Source organism: Typopeltis vanoorti, chromosome 9 (genome assembly GCF_054136105.1).
Source record: "Typopeltis vanoorti isolate ZY-2024b chromosome 9, IOZ_Tvanoo_1.0, whole genome shotgun sequence".
NCBI classification, from domain to species: domain Eukaryota; kingdom Metazoa; phylum Arthropoda; class Arachnida; order Uropygi; family Thelyphonidae; genus Typopeltis; species Typopeltis vanoorti.
Window position 1 is genome coordinate 96631165 of NC_143557.1, and position 12242 is coordinate 96643406.

Here is a 12242-nt window from a genome sequence, read left to right on the forward strand (position 1 = left end):
TACAATGGGATACAAGCCTAATAGTATTTAACTCAAGATAATTCCAGATAGAATTCTTTAATACCTTTTTAATTTCATAATAAAATGTATAAGTTAGAATAAATAGAAGAAAAAGCAGGTATTTCATTTTAAATGCGATACATCCGCATGTCAGCTGACAAATGTTTTTTAGCACAATGGCTAGTTAAAAACAAGTGGACGTAACAAGTTCATCTTAGTTGAAGTTGTGAATAATTAATGAATACGATATAATATTCGTTGTCTCAATATGTTCTTATTTATATAAGCAGATTAATGAATTTTCTTAGATAATGGAAATTGTTGTGTGAATAGAAGTATATCGCTGTTATTGCAGATTGTTATATAGTACTTATTGAGATAATAACATGGATACTGGCAGAAACATTTCGTCAGTGCATATTTGGTCATTTGAGGATTTAAATCGGAATTTTATATTTTTAAAAAACTAGTATTGAGTCAGGACTACTCAATCTGTTTACTAAACTTAAAAAAATATTCCTAGCATCCTTGAGGGATTCGAATCCAGATTTTTTTTTTTTTAATGAAAGATCACGTTATGTTCTCCGTTGACATGAAATGGTCAAGCAGTTGGATATTTCCTACAACTATATATTATTCAATTACCCAAACATACTCCTATGGCATCTTAGTTCATCAATCATCTTTATTTTTCATCCTGTTTGTTCCAAGTCATAATCTCCGACAACATACACTGTTGTAACGAAGTTGTTTATTTATGTACACTATCGGTCATAAAAAAAAAACATCCAAAGGCGGAGGCGGGTATCCTGTTTGAAGCTACTGGTACAACACAGTCTCTTCCTCTCTGTCTCTTCTTCTATCTTACTTTTAATGCATGAGAAAAGTTCAGGCATTTCTTTCTAAGACATATTCGGAGTTGTACCTCATACAAGACCTCCTCTAGATAGTTTGGAGGGTGAGGAATAAGCTACCTTTTAGAGAACAACCCCCGAATAACAAAATTAGAACAACGTCACTAACTGACAACCTCCTAAAAAATAGAAAGAATGCCGGAAAGGAAAAAAAAAATGCAATCTTCAAGGAGCTGTAGTGTATCCTAAACTACTTGAAACAGTGTACTCGGTCGTTTTTCTCTCCAAAGTCATTCTTTCCTAAAGTAAATGAATACCGTCACGTGCATTATAAGTTTGCTAATTACAATCCGATCTTTTTCCTCAAGACATCGTTTAGTAAAAAGAAAGAAAAGAGAAGAAGAAGAAAAAAAAAAAAAAAAGGCAACCAGTTATCTACCATGTTACTGTATGTCCATTGCTTTTCCCCCACCCCGTGCTGTGTCTCGGTAAACCCTCGAAAAAGACATAAACGTAATTAAGAAAGTTTAATGCGCTCAGCTTCTTTAATGTTGCAACATTAAAGCGCTAAGAAAAAAAAAAACGCTTAACTGAGTCTTAGGAAGAAAGCTTCAAGAAAAAACTTTGCTATAGATTGCACGAAGACGGTCTCATGTATTCGATTTACGTTTCTTGCCCTGGCAGTGATTAAGTTTGCTTTAATTCCTGCATGCTTAGTGGAAGAGACATGGCTCTCAATATCCATAGGGTTTGTCGTGCGTAGATTAGTTGTGACTTATGTTCGAGCACCCCCCCTCTCTCTTTCTCACTGATTCTCCTTTCCGATCTTCCATTTTTTTTTTTTAGTCAAGGAAATCTATCTTTCTCGCTAAGTCTAGGAACTACTGTAATATGCAAAAACGTCAGCATAAGAATTCAGACAATTAGCAACATAGGAAAATAATCCTTATAGTGAATTATTTTCCCATGTTGCATTGCGAACACTAATGTTTTATGGAGAGTGGAAAGTTCGATGCAGACTATTAAACATTAGTCCAAGTCGGATATCGTTACGAAATGGCTATTTTTATAAACATGGATTTAATTGATATAAACAGAATGTGATGATTCCACACTAGTAGCACAAGTAAGTTAATTAAACCTAAGAGTATGTTTGAAGCACTAGAAACAATGTTTGTACATATCCAAATTGATGGTGTTAGTTAGACCAATCCAGAACCAACAATTACTTTCAACTATTAAAAGATATGCAAACGTAAACCCAACAATTAACTTCCAACAATTAAAGGTTGGATGGACATTAAGCCAACAGTTTTCTTTAACAATTAACAGTCATATCCGTCTTCAAACACAGGAAACGTACAAACCCGGTCATTAACAAGGTACAGTGCACATATTTAAACAATGGGCTTACAAAGTAATGGTTTTCGGCGAAATAAAACAAATTTACGAATTCTAGAAAAAAATTCATTCGATAATTTTTTTTCCATAAGTGCTATCGTGCTCAATGTAGAAGGACGTCGCTATTCTAAATATACAACTAGTGATTTAAGCTCTAGGTAAAAGCAACGCTGATGTATATTTACGACTCTCCCATCTTTGTACGGTTTGTTCAGCCTCATTGTTTTCAAGGTCTTATTTATGACTGCAATTGACAAACTTTTTTTGCAGTTTTTCTTTCTAAATATCTCATAACTGTCAACTAAGGTAATTCTAACCATAGAAAATTTCCCCTTTCTCCTTTTTTCATAGAATCAATTTATTTCTGGACTGAAAATGGATCCAATCAAACTGTGTTATTCCATGACCCAGATACGTAGGTTACGTGTGTCTTTAGCTCGGAAGTTTGATAGAATTAAAGATTTAAGTCGATCTTTAGTTCCTATTGGTGAGCAATACATTTTAATCCAATACATAAGGAATGTACAGCTGAATTTGGTTTCATTCATCAGTAAGTTTCTTTATTTAATAATAATTTTGTGAGTTCAAGTATCTTATCATTGACCTTTTAAGTTGAGTATAAATGTGGTGCTGAGATTCAGCAGAGAGAGAGAGAGAAAGAAAGGAAGATAAAAAGATAGAGTGAAATAGTGTTAAAGGATTGAAAGAGGCCTCAGTTGACTCGCGTAAAGACAAGTGAACAAATTGGAGAGACCTGACCCTGGAGATTCTGCCCTAAAAGGGCTTAGGATCACCTCGATGTTGGCCTTCTCAGCCCTAGGTTTGTTCAGGCTAACCCCTACATGGGAATAAAATTAAATTAGACTAAAATGACAAAACTAATAAAATCTGAGTTAATAAAAGCTCATGCAGTTCCTAATTCGATGGTAGATTTTGTCAGGAGATGTTTTTACGTACTTTCCATATGTGATATTTTATAACATCGATGAGAAAAATTATGTACTTTTGTTTTTTTCTAACCGGTGTGTGGTGGGGGATAAGGGAACTGCAATAGTATCAGAGAAACAACGGGATCCTAAACACTTCAACCAGCCTTCAAACAAAGAGACAACACAATAATAATGGGAGATTAGAACGCAATCGTAGGAAAAGGAAAGCAGGATAATACTGTAGGAAAATTTGGCTTAGGACAGAGAAACGACAGAGGACAACATCTAGTAGTTTTCTGTAAACAGAAGGAATTAATAATCACAAACACGATATTCCAAACAAAAGAAAAAGGATACACCCGGAGACACAAATAGATAAACTAAATCAAATTTAGTAAAGCCTTCCCAGCAGCAGATGTTGATAACGACCACAATTCATGAAAACATAATTGAAATTCAAAAAAAAACAACAAAAAAAGAGATCAACATATCGAAACTAAAATATAAAAACACCAAAAGACAATTCCAGGAAACCACCAAAAAACTAGCTCAAGAAAATGAAAAGCAAAATACGAATAATAACGATAAGTGGAATCAAATAAAAGATAATATCCTAAAAGCTAGTAACAAAATACTAGGAAGAGAAAAGCAAAATATAAGAAAACCATGGATAACTGAGGAAATATTGGATTTCATGCATGAAAGGAGGGCTATACAAGAATACAGAAAAAGTAGAACACAAAGAAAAATAAGAATTTAAAAGTCTGATAACAAGAAAATGTTAGCAAGCAAAAGATGAATACCTCCATGAAGACAGAACTGTTTAATAAAGGAAATCTAGAAACAGCTTTTAACCTAATAACAAAAATGAGCAACAAACTGAAAAACGCCACACAGGATAATGCCTTAATACATGAGAATGGTAAACTACTCGTTTATTCTGAAGAAATATTACAAGGAGAAGAACAGGAAGGATAAAATGACACAGAAGCTGAAGACAATAGTACTACTGGTTTTTCCTTTTAAGTCTTTTTCGATCGTAGGTGACTTTGTAAGCATTGTCCACAAAGTGTTCCTGGTGAGATTTTTACGGGGTAGTTCACCATTGCTTTCCCCCAACCCCCAATTTTATCCGGGCTCAGGACCAGCATATAGCTGGGAGTGGGACGTATTCATGGATTACGTTTGATGTGTTCAGGGGGCCAGTTTGTCTGTTCTGGGGGACGAAAAACCCGAGTTTCCGGGTGAAAAAAAACCCTACCTCCTTATGAGACCAGCTAACTCACCTTTAGTCGAAAGAGACCAGATAAAGGCTCCTCACGTCACTGACGGGAATCGATACCCAGGTCTTTCCGACCTGGTCTATACCGACTGAGCTACGGAGGCTCCAAAAGACAATAGTGGACCATCAATAATAAAAGACGATTTTGAAACACTTAAAGACTTAAGCCAGAAGAAAATCCCAGGAATCGATAACATCCCAAGTGAAGCCCTTCAAAATCTGGATGAGGAAACAAAAAATGATATATTTGAACGAAAGCTAAAATATATGAAAATGGAGATCTCCCAGAAGACTTCACAAAATCCCTAAAATATCAATCCCGAAGAAAGCAAATGCTCTCCAATGTAACCAACAGAGATCAACAGCCCTAATTACACACATTAGCAAAATCCTATTAAAATAATACAAAACCGAATATATAAAAGAACAGATTCACAACTAGAGGAAGACCAATACGGATTTAGGAAAGGAAAAGGAACAAGAGAAGCAATACTAAGCCTGAGAACTATAATCGAAAAAAGAATGGAGCTGAACCAAGATTTAGAAAAAGCAGTTGACAAAGTTAATTGGAAGATGATGTGGAATATTATGAAGAAAAGTGACATTTACTATAAGGACAGAAGAGTGATCAAATAGATATATGCAAGACAAGTGGGATACATAAGAACAAATAATAAAGAAGAAACCGTACATATTAGATTTGGAGTAAGACAAAGGTGCTTATTATCACCCTTTATCTTCAATATATATATAGTGAAAATGCCATCAGAGAAGTTAAAGAAAAAACAATCAGCAGCATAAAGATTGGTGGAGAGGAAATGTTTTGCCTCAGATTTGCAGGTGATATTGCATTCATAGCAAACAGCGGAAGAAGATTAAAAAAGTTAAACAAAACAACAAATGAAATATTTAATAAATACCAAATGAAAATAAATGTTGGAAAAAAACAAAATTCTGCTGGCAAGCAAGAAACCGAAGAAAATTAAATTAAATGATAAAGAGGGGGGGGGAAGAAAGAATTACAAATACCTAGGGAGTGCAGTAAATAAGGAAGATCAAAAGAATACATAAAGATAACAATAAATATAGCAAAAAACCAATTCAATAAAATGGAAAAGGTATTAAAAGGAAACTTAAGCCTGCAACTAAGAAAAGAACTTCTAAAAACTTATGTATGGAGTATAGCACTTTATGGCAGCGAAACATGGACAATGGGAACAGGAGATATTAGAAAACTGGAGGCATTTGAAATGTGGTATTGGAGACGAATGTAAAAGATAAATTGAACAGACAAAAAATTTAATGAAGAAGTGATTAAGGAAGTAAATGAACCCAGAACACTGATAAAAATATTAATAACAAGAGACAGATGGATTGGACATCTCTTTCGTCTGACGAGAAGAATGATAGAAGGCGAAATCAAAGGAAAAGGAGAAAGAGGAAGGAAAAGATACTTTGATCAAATAAAACAAAGCACTGGACTAAAAACATACTACGAAATAAAGAGGATAGCAAACAGAAGAGAAGAATGGAAGGAAATGCTAGTTGAGTTACAGTCATAAGACTGATGCGATCAGTGAGACAGAAGAAGAAGGTGGAAGTGGTGCACTACGCTGTCATTTGCATGACATAGTTTGCAAAAGGGGTCACAAGGTCGGGGACGATCTTGTGAATTCACTAGTTTCGCCAGAAGTCGGCCGTAAGCGATTCTCCAAGCCGGTGAAAAGGTTGTCCCCATCTGATGTTCGTAAAGAGTACTTCTTCATTCGTACCCAAATCAAACGTTTCAAAACCAAAGCAAGGTTACTTTATATTCAGCGATTTATCTGCACAATATCTTATCCTTAGTCCTTATAAGGACTGGCTTAAAGGGGCGAAGCAAGAATGCTTTTCATCTTCCCCCTTATCTGTAGAGAGTGTAGGGATAAGGTGTTATTGAGCTATTAAAGCTCTGATCATGGCAGGAGGGTAACAGCAATAGCCGAGCCTCAGTTAGAACTTCATTAGCTACAGCATTGCCATCCATTACCCTCCGAGAGTATTGCCCTCTGTTAAGGTAAAGCCGTCTCTAAAAATTCGGACGATCCCTAGGCCACTCCATAGTGGGCGAAAGACCGTCCATCTCAGCGTTGGCTCCATTCAGTGATAGGCTTCCACTCACACACCACCACCGAGCAGAACCGCTCATATTCCGAAGAAAAGCATTCACCGACAAAGCCCCTCAGCGGGCCGTGCCGGAGAACACTTTCCCCGGATATTCAAATTGTTCCCTTAAGGCAAAAACCTTAAGAGAGCGAACTCAAACTCTCGAATCTCTGCGCCCCAGGGGGTAACAGCAACAGTCGAGCCTCAGTTAAACTTCATTGGTTATAGCATTGCCATCCATTATCCTCCGATGGTATTAATCACCGCATCTCACGGTCGATTTCTATCCTCTGCACAATATCTTAAAGTTCTTAAAAGAACTGGGCGATGGACTGAGTCCTTGACTCTTTATCCCGTCATCTGAATGAAGAGAATCTGTGTGGATGGAGTGTTATCGAGCTAAAAGCTCCAGTCATGGCTGGGTAACGAGCAATAGCCGAGCCTCAGTTAAAACTTCATTGGCTACAGCATTGCCATTCGTTACCCTGGAAGTCCTAAAAAGGACTTTTGTTTTCTTCTCCTAGTCCCCGAACTCCTGCACAGTATTCTTATAGTCCTTATAAGGACTGGCTTAAAGGGGCGAAGCAAGAATGCTTTTCATCTTCTCCGTTATCTGTAGAGGACAGTGTACGGATAAGGTGTTATTGAGCTATTAAAGCTCTGATCATGGCAGGAGGGTAACAGCAATAGCCGAGCCTCAGTTAGAACTTCATTGGCTACAGCATTGCCATCCATTACGCTCCAAGGGTATTGGATTGAACTGGGCGATGGACTGAGTCCTTGACTCTTTATCCCGTCATCTGAATGAAGAAAATCTGTGTGGATGGAGTGTTCTTGAGCTAAAAAGCTCTAGTCATGGCTGGGTAACGGCAATAGCCGAGTCTCAGTTAAAACTTTATTGCCTACAGCATTGCCATTTGTTACCCTGATTAGTAAGTAAAGGGTAAAATCTCAAAAAAACGGACGATCTCTAGGCCACTTCATAGTGGGCGAAAGACCGTCGATATCTCAGCGTTGGTTCCACTCAGTGACGGGCTCCCCGACCACTGAGCAGAACCGCTGAAATTCCGAGGAAAATAATTCACCGGAAAGAACCCCTCAGCGGGCCGTGCCGGAGAACACTTTCCCCGGAGACTCAAAGTGCTCCCTTAAGGCAAAAACCCTAAGGGAGCGAACTCAAAAACTCACACCCAGGATAACAGCAACAGCTGAATCTCAGTTTACTTCCTTGGTTCAGCATTGCTAATTGTTACCCTGGAAGTCCTGATTAGTAAGTAAAGGGTAAAATCTCAAAAAATCGGACGATCTCTAGGCCACTCCATAGTGGGCGAAAGACCGTCCATGTCTCAGCGTTGGTTCCACTCATTGACGGCCGCCCCGTCCAAGCACCCCGACGGGCTCCCCGTTTAAGCAGAACCGCTCAGCGTTGGTTCCACTCAGTGTCGGCCGCCCCATCCTAGCACCCCGATGGGCTCCCCGACTCCTGAGCAGAACCGCTCAAATTCCGAGGAAAATAATTCACCGACAAGAACCCCTCAGCGGGCCCTGCCGGAGAACACCTTCCCCGGAGACTCAAGGTGCTCCCTTAAGGCAAAAACCCTAAGGGAGCGAACTCAAAAACTCACACCCAGGATAACAGCAACAGCCGAACCTCAGTTTACTTCCTCGGTTCAGCATTGCTAATTGTTACCCTGGAAGTCCTGATTAGTAAGTAAAGGGTAAAATCTCAAAAAATCGGACGATCTCTAGGCCACTCCATAGTGGGCGAAAGACCGTCCATGTCTCAGCGTTGGTTCCACTCATTGACGGCCGCCCCGTCCAAGCACCCCGACGGGCTCCCCGTTTAAGCAGAACCGCTCAGCGTTGGTTCCACTCAGTGTCGGCCGCCCCATCCTAGCACCCCGATGGGCTCCCCGACTCCTGAGCAGAACCGCTCAAATTCCGAGGAAAATAATTCACCGACAAGAACCCCTCAGCGGGCCCTGCCGGAGAACACCTTCCCCGGAGACTCAAGGTGCTCCCTTAAGGCAAAAACCCTAAGGGAGCAAACTCAAAAACTCATCACCCAGGATAACAGCAACAGCCGAACCTCAGTTTACTTCCTCGGTTCAGCATTGCTAATTGTTACCCTGGAAGTCCTGATTAGTAAGTAAAGGGTAAAATCTCAAAAAATCGGACGATCTCTAGGCCACTCCATATTGGGCGAAAGACCGTCCATGTCTCAGCGTTGGTTCCACTCATTGACGGCCGCCCCGTCCAAGCACCCCGACGGGCTCCCCGTTTAAGCAGAACCGCTCAGCGTTGGTTCCACTCAGTGTCGGCCGCCCCATCCTAGCACCCCGATGGGCTCCCCGACTCCTGAGCAGAACCGCTCAAATTCCGAGGAAAATAATTCACCGACAAGAACCCCTCAGCGGGCCCTGCCGGAGAACACCTTCCCCGGAGACTCAAGGTGCTCCCTTAAGGCAAAAACCCTAAGGGAGCGAACTCAAAAACTCACACCCAGGATAACAGCAACAGCCGAACCTCAGTTTACTTCCTCGGTTCAGCATTGCTAATTGTTACCCTGGAAGTCCTGATTAGTAAGTAAAGGGTAAAATCTCAAAAAATCGGACGATCTCTAGGCCACTCCATAGTGGGCGAAAGACCGTCCATGTCTCAGCGTTGGTTCCACTCATTGACGGCCGCCCCGTCGAAGCACCCCGACGGGCTCCCCGTTTAAGCAGAACCGCTCAGCGTTGGTTCCACTCAGTGTCGGCCGCCCCATCCTAGCACCCCGACTCCTGAGCAGAACCGCTCAAATTCCGAGGAAAATAATTCACCGACAAGAACCCCTCAGCGGGCCCTGCCGGAGAACACCTTCCCCGGAGACTCAAGGTGCTCCCTTAAGGCAAAAACCCTAAGGGAGCGAACTCAAAAACTCACACCTAGGATAACAGCAACAGCCGAACCTCAGTTTACTTCCTCGGTTCAGCATTGCGAATTGTTACCCTGATTAGTAAGTAAAGGGTAAAATCTCAAAAAATCGGACGATCTCTAGGCCACTCCATAGTGGGCGAAAGACCGTCCATGTCTCAGCGTTGGTTCCACTCATTGACGGCCGCCCCGTCCAAGCACCCCGACGGGCTCCCCGTTTAAGCAGAACCGCTCAGCGTTGGTTCCACTCAGTGTCGGCCGCCCCGTTCAAGCACCCCAACGGGCTCCCCGACTCCTGAGCAGAACCGCTCAAATTCCGAGGAAAATAATTCACCGACAAGAACCCCTCAGCGGGCCCTGCCGGAGAACACCTTCCCCGGAGACTCAAGGTGCTCCCTTAAGGCAAAAACCCTAAGGGAGCGAACTCAAAAACTCACACCCAGGATAACAGCAACAGCCGAACCTCAGTTTACTTCCTTGGTTCAGTATTGCTAATTGTTACCCTGATTAGTAAGTAAAGGGTAAAATCTCAAAAAATCGGACGATCTCTAGGCCACTCCATAGTGGGCGAAAGACCGTCCATGTCTCAGCGTTTGTTCCACTCATTGACGGCCGCCCCGTCCAAGCACCCCGACGGGCTCCCCGTTTAAGCAGAACCGCTCAGCGTTGTTTCCACTCAGTGTCGGCCGCCCCATCCTAGCACCCCGATGGGCTCCCCGACTCCTGAGCAGAACCGCTCAAATTCCGAGGAAAATAATTCACCGACAAGAACCCCTCAGCGGGCCCTGCCGGAGAACACCTTCCCCGGAGACTCAAGGTGTTCCCTTAAGGCAAAAACCCTAAGGGAGCAAACTCAAAAACTCACACCCAGGATAACAGCAACAGCCGAACCTCAGTTTACTTCCTCGGTTCAGCATTGCTAATTGTTACCCTGGAAGTCCTGATTAGTAAGTAAAGGGTAAAATCTCAAAAAATCGGACGATCTCTAGGCCACTCCATATTGGGCGAAAGACCGTCCATGTCTCAGCGTTGGTTCCACTCATTGACGGCCGCCCCGTCCAAGCACCCCGACGGGCTCCCCGTTTAAGCAGAACCGCTCAGCGTTGGTTCCACTCAGTGTCGGCCGCCCCATCCTAGCACCCCGATGGGCTCCCCGACTCCTGAGCAGAACCGCTCAAATTCCGAGGAAAATAATTCACCGACAAGAACCCCTCAGCGGGCCCTGCCGGAGAACACCTTCCCCGGAGACTCAAGGTGCTCCCTTAAGGCAAAAACCCTAAGGGAGCGAACTCAAAAACTCACACCTAGGATAACAGCAACAGCCGAACCTCAGTTTACTTCCTCGGTTCAGCATTGCCAATTGTTACCCTGATTAGTAAGTAAAGGGTAAAATCTCAAAAAATCGGACGATCTCTAGGCCACTCCATAGTGGGCGAAAGACCGTCCATGTCTCAGCGTTGGTTCCACTCATTGACGGCCGCCCCGTCCAAGCACCCCGACGGGCTCCCCGTTTAAGCAGAACCGCTCAGCGTTGGTTCCACTCAGTGTCGGCCGCCCCGTTCAAGCACCCCAACGGGCTCCCCGACTCCTGAGCAGAACCGCTCAAATTCCGAGGAAAATAATTCACCGACAAGAACCCCTCAGCGGGCCCTGCCGGAGAACACCTTCCCCGGAGACTCAAGGTGCTCCCTTAAGGCAAAAACCCTAAGGGAGCGAACTCAAAAACTCACACCCAGGATAACAGCAACAGCCGAACCTCAGTTTACTTCCTTGGTTCAGTATTGCTAATTGTTACCCTGATTAGTAAGTAAAGGGTAAAATCTCAAAAAATCGGACGATCTCTAGGCCACTCCATAGTGGGCGAAAGACCGTCCATGTCTCAGCGTTGGTTCCACTCATTGACGGCCGCCCCGTCCAAGCACCCCGACGGGCTCCCCGTTTAAGTAGAACCGCTCAGCGTTGGTTCCACTCAGTGTCGGCCGCCCCATCCTAGCACCCCGATGGGCTCCCCGACTCCTGAGCAGAACCGCTCAAATTCCGAGGAAAATAATTCACCGACAAGAACCCCTCAGCGGGCCCTGCCGGAGAACACCTTCCCCGGAGACTCAAGGTGCTCCCTTAAGGCAAAAACCCTAAGGGAGCGAACTCAAAAACTCACACCCAGGATAACAGCAACAGCCGAACCTCAGTTTACTTCCTCGGTTCAGCATTGCTAATTGTTACCCTGGAAGTCCTGATTAGTAAGTAAAGGGTAAAATCTCAAAAAATCGGACGATCTCTAGGCCACTCCATAGTGGGCGAAAGACCGTCCATGTCTCAGCGTTGGTTCCACTCATTGACGGCCGCCCCGTCGAAGCACCCCGACGGGCTCCCCGTTTAAGCAGAACCGCTCAGCGTTGGTTCCACTCAGTGTCGGCCGCCCCATCCTAGCACCCCGACTCCTGAGCAGAACCGCTCAAATTCCGAGGAAAATAATTCACCGACAAGAACCCCTCAGCGGGCCCTGCCGGAGAACACCTTCCCCGGAGACTCAAGGTGCTCCCTTAAGGCAAAAACCCTAAGGGAGCGAACTCAAAAACTCACACCTAGGATAACAGCAACAGCCGAACCTCAGTTTACTTCCTCGGTTCAGCATTGCCAATTGTTACCCTGATTAGTAAGTAAAGGGTAAAATTTCAAAAAATCGGACGATCTCTAGGCCACTCCATAGTGGGC

The 12242-nt window shown here is 43.2% G+C and overlaps 1 protein-coding gene across 1 annotated transcript in view; it reads left to right on the forward strand.

Annotated features, from left to right (window-relative positions):
* Positions 1-2716: 2716 nt before the first annotated feature.
* Positions 2717-12242, forward strand: part of LOC150103276 (protein O-mannosyl-transferase Tmtc3-like) — a 267650-nt gene continuing 258124 nt past the window's right edge. The window contains exon 1 of the mRNA XM_090397332.1: positions 2717-2805. The gene's annotated coding sequence lies outside the window, so the exon portion shown is untranslated. The remainder of the gene's footprint in view (positions 2806-12242) is intronic.